At 40.7% G+C, this 14077-nt stretch overlaps 1 protein-coding gene across 1 annotated transcript in view; it reads right to left on the minus strand.

Moving 5' to 3' along the window:
* LOC101863816 (carbohydrate sulfotransferase 8) overlaps positions 1 to 13349 on the minus strand; it is a 28939-nt gene extending 15590 nt beyond the window's left edge. The window contains exons 1-2 of the mRNA XM_013083080.2: positions 13227 to 13349; positions 12834 to 12868 (exon numbers count right to left, since the gene is read on the minus strand). The gene's annotated coding sequence lies outside the window, so the exon portion shown is untranslated. The remainder of the gene's footprint in view (positions 1 to 12833; positions 12869 to 13226) is intronic.
* Between the last annotated feature and the right edge of the window lie 728 nt (positions 13350 to 14077).

Below are 14077 nucleotides of genomic sequence, written 5' to 3' on the forward strand. Positions count from 1 at the left end.
AAATTGAAGAGTAAAACAGATACGACGACAACTGCAGTAACAACAGCAACATCAACAACGGCAGCGGCAACTACAGCAACTGCAACAACTGCAACAACAACAACAGCAAAAAGTCCCTAACCGAACCAAGACTACATAGACAAAAACAAGTAGATTAAAACCTATAATTTACCCCCTCGGGGCGGTGCCATTGACTGAAGTGTCTTTTGGCCATTCCTAAAGGGGAGACATTTCCAGTTTTTATGCACAGTAGAATTGTAAATGGGCTGATTCATCTACATTCATCTAGTACACTACTCTAGTATCATCAAGTCTTCGCGATTCAATAAAGTTAAACAACCCCCGGGGCAGTGCCACTGGCTGTAGTGTCTTTAGGCCATTCCCAAAGGGTGGACATTTCTCGTTCAAGCTCAGTAGAATTGTAAATGGGCTGATTCATCATGTCACGCTCATAATTGTGCCTGATCTGCAACAGAGAACTGCTGCTTTTTCTTTCCTAATCCTTACTATTGTCCTTTTCCTCTACTTCTTTTGTATGTTTGTCACTCTCTTGTGACCTGCTATTTCCGGGGTGCCTTGATAGTCGAAGTAGACCTTGTGCTGTTGAAGCTAGAGAGGTGAGCAGAGTAAGTCTGATTCCCTGTAAGGATTTCTCTGTTGCCACCCACCCCTTGGCTCTCATATGACCTCATGCAGTTGCGAACGCGGTAAAACCTCAACTATAAAATTAAAGTCAAACAAATGAAAGAGACACGAGGACACACCTGTGTCGACTGTGAGCCAGCGAGAGGCATAGTATAATGTAAGATTTACTTAATATGTTTTATCAAACACATCAATGATGGACCCACAAGCCACACATATTTTTTATCAGTCTAGTGTAGCAAGGATAGCGATGAATTCACGTCACACGCACACATATTATTATTATATGACCTTAAGCAGTAGTTGCAAGCGCCATAAAACACTTACCCTCCACCCCCCCCAAAAAAAAGATATATATATATATATATATATATATATATATATATATATATATATATATAATAATAATAATAATAATAATAATAATATATATAATATAATATATAGTTAAAGAGAGAGAGAGGGGGGAGAGAGAGAAGGGGGGAGAGAGAGAGGGAGAGAGAGAGAGAGAGAGAGAGAGAGAGAGAGAGAGAGAGAGAGAGAGAGGGGGGGGGAGAGAGAAGGGGATATGAAGGGCAATGAAAGATGGGGAGAAAAAGAGATATAGAAACAAACTGAGACACAGAGAAATGGAAAATAGACAAGCCAAGGGAAATATCGATTTCCTGAGCCAACTGCTTTTGATTTGCTCAAGGGATTCAGATAACGGCCAACGCTATCGTTTAAAGGATCCACTTCTCAACATCATAGAATCAATATATACGACACAAGTTGGTCAGAAGTGTATTAAGACAGCAACACACAATAAATGGCAACATGCTCAGAACTGTCTATAGGGAGAATAAAAAAGCTTCTCTAACCTTCATGATCTTAAAGTCGCTTCTCAAAAGTGGTGTCAGTAGTCGAAAGTGCGCAACAACAAAAGATTCGTGGCGCAACGTATCCTCAATAAATGTGAGGCAGCGTGGAGGAATCAGGCTCTCGTCAAAATAATGAAATCGAAGAAAACGGCAGTTTTCTCAATGCTTAGCAATTTTGATCAAATTTTTCTTTTTTGGCTCAACACCTTTTATGTCCATTTGGAAACACATTCCTTTGAGGATTTCACCGAAAATGTTGATTAAAGGCACAAAAATATAAATTTACAGTTTCTATGCACTCTCCAGCTTTGTAATTTACCAAGCTTTGGCGGCCATTTTCTCGCTAATTTTACATCTTAAATCAGGTGACCCCCCACCTCCTTCAACCCAAACTATCTCCATTTCTATTAAAGATGGTTGAGTAAGTTTTTCATCGAAAACAAGACAAATGAACAAGCTTTAAGATGATACCAATAACTCAATATGCCCAAAAATTGACAAGAGCCTGATGCCACCATATACTTTGCACAGCAGTTTGTATCAATTTGCCTTAACTTAACTCTATTTTTACCACATTATTTGGAGCTAGATTTGAAAAAAATCTTTTCTTTAGAAATTTATATAAAATACTCTAAATCTCCGTCGCACGAACAATGTGATTATTTACAGCACTTCCCGCTTCTCGCACATAATTATTTTGCATACTTCTATGGCCTGTGTCACAGCTCACTAAATTCACTTTTAGTTGCAAACATTTTTACCAATTACCAAAAAAATAATTTTGAAGTTAGCACATTTTTGCACTAATGGTTCTCACAACATGCATAATGTCGCAATCAGAAAAACAATGACGGACCAAAGGTAGTACCTAACAAGATGGTTCACTCAGCCAAAAAAATGTCCGCCGGAAGTCCGCTCTTTGCTTCAGATGGCGCTGCGGTCTGTTTTGAAGCTCTCTTTCGTTTTTCCAGAAGAAGAATAGGAAAAGCGCCTCCTTGCGTGCGCAGATCGACTGCTGTTCATCAGCACTTCGGGTTCGTTCAGTGCGGAGTTTAAGTTTTTTAAAATATTTTAATGACCTCTCGCCTTTCATTCTAAAGTCAAATTAAACGAAGGAAACAATCACCCCTTCCTCCGGAAAAGGTTTTTTGTCAGCGTAACCATTTTAAAAAAGCGTTCTTCCGAAATTTATTTCGAAAACTTGCTAGTTTAACTTTGATTTTTTTAAACACAAGTAGGGTAACTCTGTTCGCAAAGGATGCGCAATTGCGAGGAGGGCGCCACCGAATTTTGAGGACACTTTTTTAATTGGCTCAAAGAGAAGAGTGGTCCCTCTTGTTATGTAGACTCTTTGGACGGACTTATAAAATTGATTTTGCCCCAGCTGTAAACCTTATAATATCTGCAGAAACAAAACATTTGGATTTTTAAAATCAGTTTTAGTTAAAGAATTTTCTAGAATACAGCTAACAGCTGTTTACAAAAATGTTGATCTGTTAAAACAAATTGATGCTAGTCATTGAGCAAAAGCTGGAGAGTCAAAGTTTAATACTTTAAGGAATACATGCATTTGGCAATAAGTTGCACTACGAATTCCTGATCACGCCATAGATTGAGCGGTAGAGATACTCGAAGATCAGTTCGGTTTCATGTTATATCTTTGGGAAAGACACTTTATATGAATTTTCCCATCTGGCTCTGTCGTATCGGGGGTGGACGATTAATTCGGAAGTCCCGCTTCATAATTAAGCTTACAGTGTATCTAGTGACCTCTAACACCATGGCTACAATTTCGCACATGCTAGCTTCATAAAAAAGTGGAGAGAGAGAGAGAGAGAGAGAGAGAGAGAGAGAGAGAGAAAGAGTATGTGTGTGGAATTAGGAAAGAGGGAGAGAGAGACAGCGAGAGAGAGAGAGAGAGAAAGAGAGAGAGAGAGAGACAGACAGACAGACAGACAGACAGACAGACAGACAGACAGACAGATAGACAGAGAGACAGAGACAGAGAGAGAGAGAGAGACAGAGAGAGAGAGAGTAGGAAAGAGGAAAAGAGAGAGTGAGAGAGATAAAAAGAGAGAGAGAGAGATGAAGAGAGATGGGGAGAGATGGAGAGAGATGGAGAGAGATGAAGAGAGAGAGAGATGGAGTGAGAGAGAGAGAGAAATGGAGAGAGATGGAGAGAGAGAGAGAGAAGGGAGAGTTGTTTTTTTAGTTTTAATAAAGGTTTTACGGCCCTCGCAACTGCACACTTAGGTCATATGAGAGCCAGAAGGGAGAGTGAAAGGAAGTTTTGTTATAGCAAGCTACAGATAAAAACGCGCTCAGACTGATTTTGACAAATGGGAACATAACCCCATTAAGTTGAGCGCTAAAATTATGCTTACTTTTTCAATGTATTAGATTAAGGAAAAGAAAACAGAGAAAGAGCTAAGGAAATAAAAAAAATAAAAAAAACAGAAAACCCCTTAGGAAAGTGGAAAAAAACATAAGCTGTCAAAGGTGAATTGATTCTTGAACGATATCACGACATCTGGGCATAAATCATCGATCAATATCCCCAGGTGTCGAACACTGATTCAGGAAAGCTGATGACATGAACGTCAAGCAGCGTTGATAGACTTGAGTGGGGTTTTTAAGTTTAGTTTTTAGTAAGAGTTTTACGGCACTTGCAACAGAATAAGGTCATATAAGTGCCGAAGAATAAGTGTGTTACAAGAGAGTAACATTTAAAAAAAAGGAGGAGAGATAAGTACGACAGATGTTCGATAGGAAAAAAAGGAGCAGACTACACCAGAGCACCCGGCCACTAACCACATACGCGTGAGTGTTTGTTGAGTGAATTCCATAGCGTGGATGGGTGAGCAAGTCTTATTGACCCACGGTCAGAATTGACTGATTTCTTTCTTGTCGGTGACCGGCACAGGAACATGTTTGTGCGTGCGACAGTTATGAGTGCATCTTCTGTTTTGTTATAGTAGCCTAGAGGTTTTACGGCGCTCGCAACTGAATAAGGTCATATGAGCGCCAAGACGTTGATGTCAACAGAGAAGTCCTTACAGGGAATCAGACTAACTCTGCTCACCTCTCAAGCTTCAATAGCATAAAGTCTGCTTCCACTATCAAGGCACCCCGGAAATAGCAGGTCACAAGAGTGTGACATACATACAAAAGAAGTAGAGGAAAAAGACGATAGTAAGGATTAGTAAAGAAAAAGCAGCAGTTCCCTGTTGTAGTTCAGGCATAGTTATGAGCAAGACATTGTTGGATCAGCCCATTTACAATTCTACTGTGCATTAGAACGAGAAATGTCCCCCCTTTGGGAAAGGCCTTAGGACACTGTAACAGTCAGTGGCACCGCCCCGGGGGTGACTTCATCTTCGTAAAACAACCTTTCTTTGTAATTATGATCAACAGAGTGGATCCTTTTTTGCATATATACCATCTCTATTAGGCTCTATGCAAACTTGGCCGAGTCTTTTAAAAGATGGGAATTATATTCCCGCCTCTTTATTAAAATTATGTTATAGTTAGGAACTAGGGATAAACTGTACTGGGTGTCAAAAAAAAAAAAAAGAAAGTAAAGGACTTATTTAAAGGGCGGTATTTCGGCTATCTTTATATCAATGTCAACAGAACCTTGGAAGAATAAAATTCAACTAGCGGGACATAACATTTGAAAATATGAAAAACAGCAACTGTCAGTTTCGAAAAATATTCAAGTCAATAAAACGTCAACCAAAATTGAATGAAACGCAAAAATTTGCAACAGCTTGAAAATCAAATATACTGTTCTTTTTCAAATATTTTTTAAAAAGTCACTACAGGTGCATTGAAGAACACATTTATACAACAATTATAGTACGAAATAAACTGAGGGAGACGATGGCTATGTAAATCTCCAAGTGTTGTCCATTTCTCTCCACACAAGCTTCAATACGCCACTGGAAGTTTTAACTAATCAGTTGGCACGTTTTGGCGTCCATTCTTTGGACGTCCAGTTCAACATCGACCGTTTGTGGTTTCTTTCCGTGGACTCTTGAGTCAAAAGCCCCAAAGGTAATAGATGTAATTGTAAGGCTTTAAGTTTGGGGCAATGTGCTGGTGCTGACCATTCATTTGTAAACTTTCGGCGTTCCCCAAACGGTTCTTGCTACCATACAAAGGCGGCTACTCTTGAGGTTTGGAGTGCAGGTGAAAGTGGAATTTGATGGGGGAGTGGGGGGGGGGGGGAGTGGGGGGGGGAGTGGGGGAGGGGAGGAGGGTTTGTCCTTTAAGCTATCCCATTCTCAGAAATATCTAGCCATTTCCTGTCTTATATCTCTATTGTTCGGACAGAGATAGGATCCATTGAAGAGCGTTTCAAAGTCTTTAGGTTTTCAATATTTTAATTCCATTTTTTTCTTCGGTTTATGGATATTCTAAAGTGTTCTGAGATTGTGAACAGTTTTAGAACAAGCTGAATTGCTTTGTAACTTCAACTCGAACACTCAGAACGTTGTTAGATCTATACTGAATAGTAGGATAAAGTATAAATACACAAAACAGATTATAGGCCTACTTTACTTAATTTTATCCTTCTTTTTATATCGTCAGATGTTGAGGAGAGTTGCATTTTTTGGTCAAGGGCTCTGAGGGTGGTTTATGTTGATGATATGCTTTTTTTTGGAGGACCTCTTTTACATCATAATTATAATAATGATAATAGATATCACTTTCATAGCGCAATTTCCGCTCCCCAGCAAGTTCTATGCGCTTCACAATCTATATTATTACCCCAGCAGACATGATAGCATTCTGAAACAATCTCTACTTCCTGAGGAGCATAATAATATAGTGGAAGCTGCCATTTTATAGGCGCTAAAGCAATAACATACTGACAAGCTATTTCCCTACCTATGTCCGAGCACTGAGCACCCATTCTCACTTGGGTGAAGTACCTTTCCCAAAGACACAATGAGGCTCGAACCCCCGAACCCGCAAACCCTGCCTTTGTATTCTGACACCTTCTGAATTGCATGCTCGAGCAGCTGACAGATTATAAAAATCGAGTTTTACGCTTCTTCACTTAGCTAAAATATTAAAATTTAGAAATAATTACAAATATCATGAATAATTGAGAATTTTAGGAAAGAAAAAAGCCCTGCTTGTTTTGTTTACCAACACCCAACATGTAATTCGGAGAAAACTGCCCCCCCCCCCCCCGCCCCCCCTCCACCGTCTCGGGCTGTGTTACTGACTGAAGTTTCTTTAGGCCATTCACAAAGGGGAAACATTAACAAGTTCTTATGCTCTGTAAAATTGTAAATGGGCTGATTCATCAATGTCATGCTCATAACTGTGCCTGAACTGCTGCTTTTTCTTTCCAAATCCTAACTATCGTCATTTTCCTCTACTTGTTTTGTATGTTTGTCACACTGTTGTGACCCGATATTTCCAGGGCACCTTGATAGTCGAAGCCAAAGACTTAGTGCTGTTGAAGCTAGAGAGGAGAACAGAGTAAGTCTGGTTCCTTGCATTGACTTTTAACCCATAATTTGATATTTTGCAGTTAGGTTTGAAATTTGTTTGAAAAATAAAGATTTGTTATAGTTTTAGTGGCTGTATGTGTGATCTGCAGTAAACGATACGCAGTTTGACCCCCCAAAACAGGGCCTCTGTGTGCGTGAGTGCATCTCCGAATAGTTACTGTATGCTTGGCACCTGCTGGATTGCCACTCGCACGCCACTCTAATTTTCAGCTTCGGGTTTCATTTTTTCCGTCGTGAAAGTGTACTTGAGCCCCCCCCCCCCCCCCCCCCTTCTTAAAATAAATTTAAAAAACAACGTCTTTAGCGCTCGTCGACAGAGCGACTCGGATGAATCCATGTCCCTACGGATACTGGAGAGCCCAGCAAGTGCACGTACGTAGCAGGTCAAGCGAGTTCCAAACAGAGGACTCAGGTTCCGCTTTTGTCCTTGCACCGTAGTTTCATTATCGCTTCATCAATTCCTGTCCGAAAAAAAAAAATTACGAAGTCTCGCAATTCTTGCTCTTGATCTCTATTTCCTTCTTGGACAACCGCCACACGTTTCTCCCCTCCCTCCCCTTCACGACCCCTCGCCCCTTTCTTTCAAAATCTCTTATTGCCCCCCCCCCCCACCCTCTACAACTTCACCCCCTCCCCCCTCCCCCATCCCCTCCCCCGTTCCGCTCTTCTGCGTATCGTTCAGTGACGTGACGCGAGATCGCGTCTGTGCTTATAATTATTATTGACATTACGTATTGAACCCCCATAGAGGCACAGTTAAGTACGTAGGTGCACTAAAAATCTCCGAGTTTTCGCAATGAAAAAGTGCTCGCTATCGAGGTAAAGTTTCCTCTTAACCTCACATTCACGCCATTTTTGTCCAAACTAGTGTAGACAAAAATAAATAGAAAATTTACCTGCATAATAATATTAGGTATTTGTGTTCAGTTTTCTTTCCTCATTCGAGCTACGTGTGGGTATTTTTGCGTTTGTTTGTTTGTTTTTGTTTTGTTTTGTTTGTTGTTGTTGGTTTTTTACACTCAGGACAATCAATTAACAATCCGTGGGTGGTTGGCAGGTGTTCTTGTTTGGTTTGCTTCGTCTTTCCTATCAAACATCTGTCGTCTTTATCTCCCCTCCTTCTTTTTTTGTGTGTGTTTGTTACTCTCTTGTAACACCTCTAATCTTCGGCACTTATATGACCTTATTGTGTTGCGAATGCCATAAGACTCTTACTAAAACTAATCAATTAACAATCCTTTGGAATAAGGAAGTAATCATACCCAGAAATAATCCCCTCTCTTCTTTTCTAGACACCTCCCCGCACGTCCTTTCTAATGTACGTCTTAGTACTCCCCTCTCTCTCTCTCTCTCTCTCTCTCTCTCTCTCTCTCTCTCTCTCTCTCTCTCTCTCTCTCTCTCTCTCTGCGTTACTTCTAAATGAAACCTTTGTACTTCTTTCAATCTGTTTCTTTTTGTATTATGTCTATATCTTGGTGACATTGGCGAAGACAGCCTTCTTTGTCATCACAGATACTGCTAACGGTGAATAGTGGAATAGCGTATTATATTAACCTCTATCACGATCGAGGGTCAGGACCTATTTATCCCCAGCCCACATCTCTCTCTCTCTCTCTCTCTCTCTCTCTCTCTCTCTCTCGCTCTCTCTCTCTCTCTCTCTCTCTCTCTCTCTCTTTTTCACTCTCGCTCTCTCTCTCTCGCTCTCTCCCTATCTCTGCCCCCCCCTCTCTACCTCTACTGTCTCTCATTCGTCCCCACTTCATCTCACTCTTTGCTTTCTCATTTTATCTCTTAGTCTTTCTCTTACTATCTCTCTCTGTTCTTCTCTCATTATCTCTGTCTGTCTGTCTGTCTGTTTGCCTGTCATTCACTCACTCACTTTCTTTCGCCCTCTCTCTCTCTCTCTCTCTCTCTCTCTCTCTCTCTCTCTCTCTCTCTCTCTCTCTCTCTCTCTTGCTCTCTCTCCCTCCCCCCTCAAGGCCGTTCTTAAAGGGATACTACAACGTCGCAGCAGAAAGGCGGAGTAATCTATTATCTATTTGTGGTGGCCGAATTTTGCTATTCAAAAGGCTTTTTAATGGCTTCATCGATCGACCTGCAGTTTTTGCCAAAAAATTCTTTAAAATATTCTCCAGAGCATGGCGCCCTTGGTTTTTTCAGTTTTGAGACAGTTTTGCTGCAAAAAGCTAAATTTCTTTATTTCGTCGATCGCTTTTGTAGGCCGACGCTTCTGTCTCTGTAATTTTAGACAATCCGGAAGTGATATTTCGCGAGGCGCGTTTTGTTTTGAGAGTATAGATCTAGACCTTATAATTTTTTGCATCTCTGAAGATTTATTGCCCCATTCCTTTAGAGTGTAAATATTGTTGGCCAATGACTTTTAGTTGATATTAAAGTACCAGCCTAGACGGTCAGAGAACGGTTAGTATAAGGACGTATAGACACCGCCGATCATTCCTTTCATCGAAAGGGGCCCCAGCTAATAATATATAATAGCGCTAAACCTCACATTAAGCACGTAACCCACGAAAAGTTTACTCTTTACAAATTGATTTTTCAAACATCAGGCACCCACCGCGGGCACAGGAACAAGATAATATATTATTATTACATTATAATGATTTAGTTAAATATTTTATCATAACAACCTTTTAATCATTTGTGTTGCCAGAGAGTTTAGAATTAATCTCTCCTATGTAACTGTGTGTCTTTTTTCCATGTGTATCGTCAGATGTTTAACAGCATTTATGAAACTAGTGATTCTTACCAAAAAAAGGCAGTTTTGGAGAGCCGGTCAACGCGCATTCATAGATACTCTACGCCCGGGGATGTGCCACTAGCTGAAGTGTCTTTAAGCCATTCCCAAAGGGGGGGGGGGGGGGGGACAGGCATTTCTCTTTCTAATGCACAGTAGCATTATAAATGGGCTGATCCAACAATGTCTTGCTCGTAACTGTGACTGAACTACAACAGGGAACTGCTGCCTTTTCCTTCCTAATCTTTACTATAGTCTTTTTCTTCTACTTTTGTTTTGTAGGCTTGTCACACTCTTGTGACCCGCTATTTTCCGGGGTGCCTTGATAGTGAAAGCAGACTTTGTGCTGTTTAAGCTATAGGTGAGCAGAGTAAGTCTTGATTCCCTGTAAGGACTTCTCAGTTGACAACCACCCCTTGGCGCTCATATGACCTTATGCAGTTGCGAGCGCCGTAAAACCTCTACTAAAACGAAACAAAATAGATACTCTACACAGTACCAAGATGAAACGCAACATGTAGAGCGGGTTATATGACGTCACGACGCAGAAATCACGTCCGCAGTTGCTTCCCCTCCTCACAAAATGGAAGGGTATATAATGGAAGTTGTAAGGGGACTGTTTTGTTTGTTTTTGTAAGTGTTTTACGGCGCTCGCAGCTGCATAAGGTCATATGAGCGCGCGGGACACACTAAACTTTATCAGTTGGTAGGAACTTTTGAATTTTGCCCGGGTGGCGGCCGAAGCCTACTCTTATCGATTTTAGACCACCAAGGGATCTTTAACGTGCACAACTTGCACACGGGACCTCCGAGATTTTTCGCCCTTGTCCGAGAAGGCTAGGTGTAGATCTTTCCTACTAGAAGATCAGGGGTGTGGCTGAAAGACAGCAGTAAGAAGAGGCCAATGAGTAGCAGTAGAAAGGCTGCAGAAAGAATCAGGAGCCCAGAGGAGGGGGCAAAGGAGGTGAAGGGGTGGGGGCAGAAAGAGGAGACGAAAGCAGACGACAGAACACTGCTAGAGAGCAGGAAAGGAGGGGAAAGGAGACAAATTTAGAGAAGAAAATATTTTGGTCGCTACCCGGATTCGAACCCGGGACCTTTTGAATGAGAGGCCAACACCTTAACCTCTAGGCCACGAGAGCCCCCGTTAGGGACTGTACGGTGAGCCACACGATAATGAATACCAGTAAAACCTCGATGTACCGTACTGGAAGGAAAAAACGTACTCCCGACTGTAGCTAAATTAATATAAGTGAGTAAGCGGGTGCTCTGGTGTGAGTTTGAGTTAAGAGAAGCAAATCGACACAATAATGGTCATTTAGTTCTGGGGAATAAGTAAGACAAACAGACAGAAACAACAGAGGGGAAAGTAAAGAAGTAGGACCTACCAGTGGCACCCTCCAACCACCCACTTGCTCTGGTGTGGTTTGCTCCTTCTTTCCTATCAAACATCTATCGTCCGTATCGCCCCTCCTTCTTTTTTTGTTTTGTTTGTTACTCTCTTGTAACACATTTAATCTTCGGCACTTATATGACCGTGTTGCAAGTGCAGTAAAACGCTTACTAAAGAAAAAATTTAATGCAACGCGTCCACTTTCTGAAGTCCCGAGTCCCAGCTAGAATGTTTGCTCTTTATAAGCTATGCCTAAACGTGCAAGTATATTTAACGTTCTTTTCGCTAATAACGTTTACATTTCAACGGATTTTTGGTTCACGCAGAAGGGACATTGTACATTGTGAGAATTTAAAAAATGGCAAAAAGCGATAGTTTTACCGTACTCAGGATTACAACGTAATTATTAGCCGCAGTTAGTGGGCGAACTTTTTCCGCAGAGGAAAATGTTAGTACAGGCGCACTGTTAGTTGAGCCGCCACTGGATATTTGCAACCGCCCCCCCCCCCCCCACACACACACACGCACACACACACACGCACATACACGCTCACGCACACACACACATACACACACACGGGCGCGCGCGCACACACACACACGCGCGCACACACACACGCACACACACACACACGGGCGCGCGCACACACACACACACACACACACACACACGCACACACGCGGGAGCACGCGGTGATTAATGAAGGGAATGAAAAATTATAGCTCTGTAACCTTTCCTGTCGCCGTCATTTTCCCAGCAGTACTAAAACTATAGTAAGCTTAGAATTCTGAGCAAGGGAATTATTGTTATTTCTTTTGATTGTGTGGTTCTGACGGTTAAGTTGAAGAAGAAGAAGAAGAAGAAGAAGAAGAAGAAAAGAAGAAGAAGAAGAAGAAGAAGAAGAAGAAGAGGAAGAAGAAGAAGAAGAAGAAGAAGAAGAAGAAGAAGAAGAAGAAGAAGAAGAAGAAAACGAATAATAAGAAGAAGGATGATAATAATAATAATAATAATAATAATAATAATAATAATAATGATAATAATAATGATAATAATACAACAATAACAACAATAATAATAATAATAACAATAACAAGAACAACAACAACAATAATAATAATAATATTAATAATAAAAATGATAATAATAATAATAATAATAATAACAATAGAAAAAAATTATAATAATAGAACAACAACAATAAAAAATACTAAAAATAATAATAATAAAAATAAATATAGCAATAGAATAGTAATAATAATAATAATAATAATAATAATAATAATAATAATGATAATGAATGATAATGATAATGAATGATAATGATAATAATAATAATAATAATAATAATAATAATAATAATAATAATAATAATAATAATAATAATAGAATAACCTTCTTATCTTCGGACACTCCTTTATCCCAGTTGGAACCATACTTCTCTCTCTCTCTCTCTCTCTCTCTCTCTCTCTCTCTCTCTCTCTCTCTCTCTCTCTCTCTCTCTCTCTCTCTCTCTCACGCCTCTCTTTCTACTCGACACATTAAGACCTTTTCGACAGCCGAGGGAATTTAAAGAAACAGGTAGGTTTTTGTTTTATACATAGTCATGTATTAATTCTTCCAATAATAAGAATATCCAATTAATTGTACTCACCTCTGGTAAACTCACGGCTCCTCTCCACAACAAACCTGCTTCGAATGCAACATGAGAAAAAAATGAAAGGACGGACATCCGTAACGAGCGACCACCCCAACAAACACAATAAATAAGAGACCCCCTAACATTAACCCTAACCCTACTCCACACCCTAACCTTACCCCAAACTGAAACCTAAATCCTAACCCTACCCCTCTGTTATATTCTGTCTCATATTGTGGTCGCTCGTTACGGAAGTCCTCACAAAAAGAATAATGAAAAAAATAATGCTGTATCCATGTCCTGTGCTATTTAGTTTTAGTAGTGGTTTTACGGCGCTCGCAACTGCAGAATAAGGTCCTATGAGCGCGAGATTCCTGTGCTGTATGAAAACGTTCACAAATCATTTACTCGCGGAGGTTGGACGTAGAGGAAACAGTAATCCTCGATCTACTATCCGATCGGGCCAGGAGTGGGTGGGAGTGACGTGAACAGCTTTCGGTTAGTTCTGCTTCACGCACACGTCCCCCAGTGACTGGCCTCACACAGCGCTGAGAGTAGAGTTGAGCAAATGGTTCAGCTGACTCCAGGGACGTGCCGGGGCCGCTCCGGGGTTGACAGACGGGGCGGGAGGGATTTTTGTTTTTGGTAAGGGTTAACAGGCGGGGAGGGAAGAATTTTTTTTTTGTTTTTTTTTTTGGGGGGGGGGATGGTAGATCTAAGGGTTGACAGACGGCGGGATTCCGTTGTTGTTTTGTTTTTTTGGTAGATCTAAGGGTTTCTTTTCCAGGAAAGCTTCAGGCGCAGCAATGACGTCATAAACAGTCAGCTAAAAGCGCAACTGACACAGTTATGCAACAGCATCGTCTCTGAGACTTACAATGTAATCTTTCAGTCCGTCTGTCGTTTGTCTGATAAGTTTGTTCGAGTGTTCATTTACATGTCTCCGTTCTGTTTGATTGACAATGGCCTTTCTGCAACAGCGAGAGGCAATTCTCCTCAATCCTTGTCTGTCTGCATATCAATCATCCGTGGAAAGTCTGTCACAAACGTTCTTGTTTGAGACTCAAAACAGATCTTAGTTGCTCACCATAGTTTTATAATTTTTCTACCTGTGCTTTGAGAAAAGACATTCTATGGCTTGGGTTACTGTTAAGAGACTTTTCAGGCTTGATGAAACGTTAAGTAGATTAGTGGATAAATCTTCAAGTAACCTGCATTCTTTCCGTATTCATTTTCATAACTGCTTCTTCAACCCGTCA

The sequence above is a fragment of the Aplysia californica genome, unplaced genomic scaffold (assembly GCF_000002075.1).
Source record: "Aplysia californica isolate F4 #8 unplaced genomic scaffold, AplCal3.0 scaffold00209, whole genome shotgun sequence".
NCBI lineage: Eukaryota > Metazoa > Mollusca > Gastropoda > Aplysiida > Aplysiidae > Aplysia > Aplysia californica.